General features: G+C 50.6%; 1 pseudogene; it reads left to right on the top strand.

Moving 5' to 3' along the window:
* Nucleotides 1-1,972: 1,972 nt before the first annotated feature.
* LOC117088948 lies at nucleotides 1,973-2,098 on the top strand (annotated as a pseudogene).
* Nucleotides 2,099-6,658: the final 4,560 nt, after the last annotated feature.

Genomic DNA, 6,658 nt, shown 5'->3' with positions numbered 1-6,658 from the left:
ATGAATTTGGGGGACACAGTTTAGTGTCCTACTATGTGTGCACATAAACACATTAGCTCATGTGTTTTCACCCTAGCCTGGGTGCTGCAGGCCTTATTCCTGCTTTTTGGGTTTTTTTTTTTTTGAGACAGAGTTTCGCTCTGTTGCCCAGGCTGGAGTGCAGTGGTGTGGTCTCGGCTCACTGCAACCTCTGCCTCCCAGGTTCAAGCGATTCTCCTGCCTCAGCCTCCCGAGTAGCTGGGATTACAGGCGCCCACCACTACGCCCAGATAATTTTTGTATTTTTAGTAGAGACAGGTTTTCACCATGTTTGCCAGGATAGTCTCGATCTCCTGACCTCAGGCAGTCCGCCTGCCTTGGCCTCCCAAAGTGCTGGGAGTACTAGTGTGAGCCGCCACATCCAGCCTTATTCCTATTTTAAAGATGAAGAGTCTAAGATAACGGTTTTGGAAAATAAAGAAAAAAAAAAGGCCAGGCACAGTGGGTCACGCCTGTAATTCCAGCACTTTGGGAGGCCGAGGCGGGTGGATCACCAGGTCAAGAGATCGAGACCATCCTGGCCAACATGGTGAAACCCCGTTTCTACTAAAAATACAAAAATTTGCTGGGTGTGGTGGCGGGCACCTGTAGTTCCACCTGTTTGGGAGTCTGAGGCAGGAGAATCGCTTGAGCCCAGGAGGCAAAAGTTGCAGTGAGCCGAGATCTAGCCACTGTACTCCAGCCTGGCGACAGAACGAGATTCCGAAAAAAAAAAAAAAAAAAAAAGAGAGAGAGAGAGAGAAAGAAAAAGAAAGAAAAAAGAAGAAAGAAAAAAAGACTGGGCGTGGTGGCTCAAGCCTGTAATCCCAGCACTTTGGGAGGCCGAGACGGGTGGATCACAAGGTCAGGAGATTGAGACCATCCTGGCTAACACGGTGAAACCCCGTCTGTAGTAAAAAATACAAAAAACTAGCCGGGCGAGGTGGCGGGCGCCTGTAGTCCCAGCTACTCGGGAGGCTGAGGCAGGAGAATGGCGTGAACCTGGGAGGCGGAGCTTGCAGTGAGCTGAGATCCGGCCACTGCACTCCAGCCTGGGCGACAGAGTGAGACTCCGTCAAAAAAAAAAGAAGAAAGAAAGGAGAGAGAGAGAGAGAAGAGAAGAGAAGAGAAGAGAAGAGAAGAGAAGAGAAAAGAAAGAAGGAAAGAAAGAAAAAGAAAGGGAAAGAAAGAAAGAGAGAGAAAGAGAGAGAGGCTGGGCACGGTGGCTCACGCCTGTAATTCCACACTGTGGGAGGCTGACTTGGGCGGATCACCTGAGACCAGGAGTTCGAGACCAGCCTGGCCAACATGGTGGTGAAACCCTATCTGTCCTAAAAATACAAAAAAAAAAAAAAAATAGTTGGGCATGGTGGTGCATGCCTGTAGTCCCAGCTACTCGGGAGGCTGAGGCACAAGAATCAATTGAACCCCGCAGGTGGAGGTTGCGGTGAGCTGAGATCGCACCACTCCACTCCAGTCTGGGCAACAAGAGCAAAACTCTGTCTCAAATAAAAAAAGAAAAAAAAAAAAAAGAGGAGGGCTGGGCCCATGGTTCACGCCTGTAATCCTAGCATTTTGGGAGGCCAAGGCAGGTGGATTATCTGAGGTCAGGAGTTCGAGACCAGCCTGATCTAAAAATACAAAAATTAGTCAGGCATGGTGGTGCATGCCTGTAGTCCCCGCTACTCGGGAGGCTGAGGCAGGAGAATTGCTGAGACCTGGGAGGCGGAGGTTGCAGTGAGTCAAGAGTATGCCACTGCACTCCAGCCTGGGTGACAGAGCAAAACTCTGTCTCAAAAAAAAAAAAAATGAGGCTGGTGTTGGGATCAGCTGGTAATGGCCAGTGGTCTCCCAGCTGAGGAGGAATGTCGCAGCATTTGGGTTCACACTTTGCCCCTCACATGTCGCCTTGCTGTGGTTGAAGCAGGTGGGCTAAGTTTTAAAAGGCCATCCTATACTTACCTGGCAGGGAAGATACTATGATCACGAAAGTGGTTTTCCCAGGGTGAGGCTTATCCATCACACCCTGGATGTGCTGACCCCTGCGATTTCCCTAAATGAAAACAAATTCAAAGAAAGTAAAAGGCCATCCTGCTATGCGGACAGGAGATGAATGAAGCTGGAGGAGTGGCAGGAGGAAGTGCCTAGGCCGGGCCTCATAGCTCTGTCCAGATGGGAGGAAGAGGAAAGCTTTCCAGGCTGGGGCGGTGGGAGCTGAAAGGGCCCACTGAGAACTCCTCCCCTGTCATTGGGGTGCCTGGCCAGGGGACTGAGGCCTGGAGAGGAGGAAGTGATGCAGTGCTCGCATGTTTATCTCATGTGAAGGCTTCTCCCTCTTCTCAAGGCCAGGCAGTGCCATTCATTCCTCCGTGTTCCCCATCCGGCCTAGCGTGCCGTTCAGAATGAAGATCTCCGGGTATCCATAGGACCCTCTAGACACGAGACCGTGGGAGGAAGTGGGGCGGTGGGTCTCAGTCTTATGCCCCTGACCTTTAAAGGTGTATAAGGTGTGTACCTGAGGAAGAAACAAGCAATTGCTAGTTACAAACACTCCTAGTGCATGACGGCACAATATATTTTTCCCGCTGTTTTTAACTTTCCACAAGAGACATCCTTCCACCAACGTGGAGTCAGCACCAGAGGGTCCTTTCTGTCTTCCGGCTCCTCTTCCTTTCTTCCCTGCCTCCACTGGAAATCTCCAGGTCCTCCCATGTTTCTTTGAGTGAGGTTTTTGCTAGACAAACCCATCTTTCTTTGACTAAAATCAGTCACCTCTCATGCTGCCTACTATTTCACCAAAAGACCCGCTTAGTGGTGGGCTGGTAAGTGTTGCACATCCAGCTCTCCAGAGGAAAAAAGGCAGATCCATTACCCCAAAAGAATCAGTAACAGTAAAGTGCAGCAAAGCAACCAGGAAGTGCTGTGCTGTGAGTATATGTTACCTTTGTTTTGAACATAATTTATTTAATTCTGAGTTTATAGCATGCATTCTCAACAGGGGCAAAAACTGATTCTTGGTGGGGAAACAAAACAAAAAAATCTTGCTGGGTGCAGTGGCTCACACCTGTAATCCCAACACTTTGGGAGTCTTAGGAGGGCAAATCGTTGGAGTCCAGGAGTTTGAGAACAGCCTGGGCAACATAATGAAACCCTGCCTCTACCAAACAAATACAAAAATCAGCCAGGTATGGTGGTACACGCCTTAGTCTCAGCTACTCTGGAGGTTGAGGTGGGAGGATCACCTGAACCTGGGAGGTGGAGGTTGCAGTGAGCCGTGATCGCACCACTGCACTCCAGCCTGGGCAACAGAGTGAGACTCTGTCTCAAAAAAAAAAAAAAAGCAAAATACTTAATCCTTTTATGTATAAAGCACAGATATATATCCAGTACTTTAGCAGATATGTAGTGTCTGTGATATTAAATGTTTATGGGAGAGTGATGGTAGGAGATTGGAGGAGAAAAATGTCTTGAAAGTCTTCTCAGGAGGCAATGATGAACAAAAGGTTGAGAAACACTGTTCATGTAATTTAATTTAATTTTAGTTATGGCTGTGTTTAACAACCAGCTCACTGCTAATTCCTGAATATTTAACCATCTGCTCTTGCAAGCCTATGTGAGCTGGCTCCAACACACTCCCAGACCTGCCCACTTGGGGTGAAAGATGCCCCCAGGCCCCCGCCACCCAAGTGGTACATGAGGCTGGTGGAAGAGATGGCGGTGAGTGGTGCTGCTGGGGCTCCAAACAAATCAGTGGGGGTCACCTCTCCTGTCAGGCGCTGAGTCCCTGCCTAAGCCCCTGGCCCCTGGGTCATGTCATCCCGCCCCTTAGCGGTCCTCCTCTCTAATAGCCCCAGGACCTAATCAGCATGGCAGATGGGTGGTGGCATCCTGCAGGCCCCCCAACCCAACAGGGCACAACAGGGATTTGTGCACACACCCTCACCCTTGCCCTGGAAAGGAGGCTCAGGGAATCCAAATCATCTTTGTTCGGAGCCTCTGGTCGGGTGGTTCTGCTGAAAGGCCTACCTCAGGCATGGGGGGTCAGGCAGGGAGGGGCTCATTTCCCATTGGGAATCAGAGGGGCCCATTCAGTGATGTTCCTCCTAATCAGATGCTCCTAGGGAGAGTAATGAGGATGACACAGTCCTCAATGCTTGATTAGATTGAGCCCACAGAAACTTGAATAGCTATGGGGCACCCTTTCAGTGCTAGCTGGAGTGGGGGAGGGGGCTTGGGGACAGGCCAGGCATGCAGATCCCAACAGACACAAGCATGGGGCCCCCAGTTGGGCCTTCAGCTGCTGCCTGGAGGGAGGGGGCGCGATGGGGGAGGGGGAAGCTGTTCTTCCTGGAGTATTGACAGTGGTTGCTCTAACTGCTTTGGGGGAATCGGTCCAGAGTCAACCAAAGGCACTTTGTTTTCTGTAAACAGGGCGGAGAGGAGGCACAGGGAACCAATGGAGAGGTGGTTCCCTTTCTTCCTTCTGCTCTCTGCCTCTCCCCTCTTTGAACCAGTAGGAGTCTAGGATCTTGTCCACTGATCCCAAAGGCTTTCTGGATCCCACACAAAGACACGGTGTGACTCCTCAGAACCTCATTCTCCAAAGGCCCAGTGGCCTCCTGAAAAGGTCAGGCTGAGAAGCTGCCCCAAACAGCGATGTTCCTCTCCAGCCTTGTCCTTGGCCTGCGTTCATCATTGCCCTGCCATGCAGTCAAGGAGTGGGAGTTAATTCGTGTGCCTTCAGTACTGCAAGTCTCCTAGTCAAAGCCCTCATGGGGGGTGGGTGACTATTCGAGCCCTCCTCCCTTGAGGCTTCATTTGTATGGTGCACTCAGTTACTCTCCAAAGACTCACTGGGAACTTACCCCACTTTCTATCCCAAAGGACTGCCCCTATTTTCCCCGGAGCAGCTTCCAGCTTTGGGGCTTTTTCAGGCCTCCCTCAAGAGTCCCCTGAGCCCGCCCTGTTCCTTGGAGCTGTGGGAGGCTGGGACCCAACTAGAAGGCGATGGCTGGCCTCCAGCATGATGCAGGAAGGGCTGGCTACAGGGCTCCAAACTGCAGTGGTGGGAGTCTTGACAGGTGGGCTGCATGCCAGGGAGGGCTGGCCAGAGTTCAGGAGCAGGACTAGCTGTCTTCACACTCACCATGACCCCAACCCTCACCCCAGGGCCTTTGCACATGCTGTGCCCTCTGACCAGACTTCTTTTCCTTCTTCTCTCCATTGAATTAACTCCCACTCATCTTTTCTGTCCCAGTGCAATCATTACTTCCTCCAGGAAGCAGGCTCTCTCATTCCTATGTTTACAACAAACCCCCATGATTACAATTTTCACAGCAAGAACCTGTTGGTTGGAGCTTGCTTTCTTCGGATATGAAAATTTGAATAGGCCGGGCATGGTGGCTCAAGCCTGTAATCCCAGCACTTTGGGAGGCCGAGACGAGCGGATCATGAGGTCAGGAGATCCTGGCTAACATGGTGAAACCTCGTCTCTACTAAAAAAATACAAAAAAAAAAATAGCCAGGTGAGGTGGTGAGCGCCTGTAGTCCCAGCTACTCGGGATGCTGAGGCAGGAGAATGGTGTAAACCCGGGAGGCGGAGCTTGCAGTGAGCTGAGATCCAGCCACTGCACTGCAGCCTGGGCGACAGAGCAAGACTTTGTTTCAAAAAAAAAAAAAGAAAAGAAAATTTGAATAATATCTGTGTCTCCACTAGAAGCTTCCTGAGAGCAGGTAGAATGTCTGCTTTTGTTTACCATCACACCCCAGTCTAAAGACTTATTGAATGAAACCGGGCACGGTGGCTCATGCCTATAGTCCCAGACCTGCCTACTTGGGGTGAAAGATGCCCCCAGCCCCCCGCCACCCAAGGCTGAGGCGGGCGGACCACCCGAGGTCAGGAGTTTGACACCAACCTGGCCAACATGGCGAAACCCTGTGTTTACTAAAAATTTAAAAATTAGTCAGGCATGGTGGTGCATGCCTGTAATCCCAGCTACTAGGGAGGCTGAGGCAGGAGAATCGCTTGAACCTGGGAGGTGAAGGTAGCAGTGAGCCATGATCACAGCACTGCACTCCAACCTGGGCAACAGAGACTCCGTCTCAAAAATAAATAAATAAAAAAGATTTATTGAATGAATGCATGAAATGAGCTACCACTTCTGTGAGGCCCTCCCATCCATTCCCAGTGGCATTCTCCACCCCGTGCTGTGGTCAGCTGCGTACAGTTCTGCCTTTCCAAATCTTGAGGCAATGAGGGGGCTTAGTGAAGAATGTAGGTCGTGGAGCCACTCTGCCTGGGTTCATATTCAGGCTCTGCCAATTACTAGCTAAAGAATAACCTTGGGCAAGCTGCTAAACGTCTCTGTGCCTCAGCTTCCCCATCTGTAAAATAAGGGTAATAGTCAGTGTATTCATGCATATGACATGCTTAGAGCAGGGTGGGCCACTACATTTTCCAATGAATGTGGATGCTGTTACTATATCTACATCTGAGGCACCCAGACCCCAGGGCGGGTGCAGCCTAATAGGTGCTCAGTAAAGCACATTATTGATTGAACCAGCAAAGTTTGGGGTAGGTCCTGGATAAAAAAAGAATACTGAGAGGGGAGTGTGAGCCTGCAGGTGAAAAGGGATAGAC

This window comes from Trachypithecus francoisi, unplaced genomic scaffold (assembly GCF_009764315.1).
Source record: "Trachypithecus francoisi isolate TF-2019V2 unplaced genomic scaffold, Tfra_2.0 Lachesis_group10, whole genome shotgun sequence".
In the NCBI taxonomy this organism is placed as follows: domain Eukaryota; kingdom Metazoa; phylum Chordata; class Mammalia; order Primates; family Cercopithecidae; genus Trachypithecus; species Trachypithecus francoisi.
The sequence above is the reverse complement of the archived record's forward strand: the minus strand, read 5'-3'. Positions and strand labels throughout refer to the sequence as shown.